Below are 1,606 nucleotides of genomic sequence, written 5' to 3' on the forward strand. Positions count from 1 at the left end.
ATGCAACATCTATATCCCTCCCCATGCCTGCCATCTCTTATGTCCCTGCCGTAAGGCTTCACTTTCACACACGCCAGCTAAATTTGATTCGTCCTTAGTCGAAAGACACCTGTTGTTATGTCCTGTTATTTGCATTTGTATTTGTGTACCATTTCTCCGTTTTTTTCCTGTCCTTGTTTTCGTATACATTCGCTGCTTTCTTCCAAGCTTAGTTTTTCCATGGGGCTGGCCAGATTGGAGCAATCTCGAGTATAACCAGCCGAAATTGTATCATCTAGCTGTCTAGCTGTTTTGCGTTCTTGTCCCATTTTTTGTATTCCTTTATATATATATATATATATATATATATATATATCGTTGCTATTATGTTAAACTGTCGTATGTCCAAATTTGGCTAAGTGCATTTTTTTTTCAATATCTAATTTTGCTTGCAATAGCCGGTTCTTTTGGTCAAACTATCGTATCTCCAGCTGCTTCAGACGCCAAGATATGAAAATTGTCAAAGTGTAGTACAACGGTTTAGCATGCTTCAAAAGTGTAGTAAGCGCCACATACGATAGTTTTGCAAAGGTATTTCTGACTGAAAATATCATACTTGCATGGAGTTACGATTTTATGCACCCAACAAAGTATTATTGTTAGGCTGAAACTGTTGCTAATGTAAAAAGAAATGGAATGGTGAAACTATTTTTTCGTTTTCTGAAAAAGCAACGTTTTGGACTTAAGACACTTATGCATATTAGCAACGATATATATGACATGGCAAAATGGACAATTAGAAATTTGAAATACAAAATGCAAAATATACATTACAAATAATGGTATAAAGTTCGTAGCAGAGTATTTGACGAATGTAAGAGGTTCAACAATTTTCGTTTGTAAGAATGTTTGTCTTTTTTCTATATTTTCTTTTTGTGCAGTGTTGACTAAAGATACAAAGGGCAGGTGTATATAGTTGGTTGAAACAAGATGCGTTGCTAGTATCATTTGACCAGGTAGTGTGTATGTTGAAAGAAGGAGTAAAAGAGATGCTGACCGTGCTTAAGCCATTAAAATTTGTGTCTATATTCAACACGACCATGACGTGTAGCATGGATTCGAATTCGCGCCGCTACATTATGAATATCAAGTCATTACCTAAAAACGGCTTGATCTAACATTTTCAAGAATTGACACAAGAAGATTGATGAAAAGATTTTGTTGGATTTTAGAAGTGCTACGATGCCCAGCTTCTTGATTCTGGGAACTTGTCAGTATTAGCACATAGTTGTAGATAATAGTTAAAGCAAGTCTTTAGGTGCTTGTTTGCGATTTTTCTGCGAGGCTTTTGAGTCCTTAGATTTCCCTATTGTTTTTAGTGTCTGGTGCAATGAAAGGATCAAATATGAGGCCTGAAAGTTGCATGTGTTTCATTTTGTGTTTCTGTCTTCTTCGTGTACTACTTTCTAGCCGATTCCCGAGGCATCTAAGGCCATTTGCTTATTGTAAATATGCGACTAAGGCATGGACTATAGACTCGACGATGTTGTGGCTAATCAATAACCATCAAGCCACACACACGCACGCACGCACACACACACACACACACACACACACACACACACAC

This window comes from Octopus bimaculoides, chromosome 14 (assembly GCF_001194135.2).
Source record: "Octopus bimaculoides isolate UCB-OBI-ISO-001 chromosome 14, ASM119413v2, whole genome shotgun sequence".
Classification (NCBI taxonomy): domain Eukaryota; kingdom Metazoa; phylum Mollusca; class Cephalopoda; order Octopoda; family Octopodidae; genus Octopus; species Octopus bimaculoides.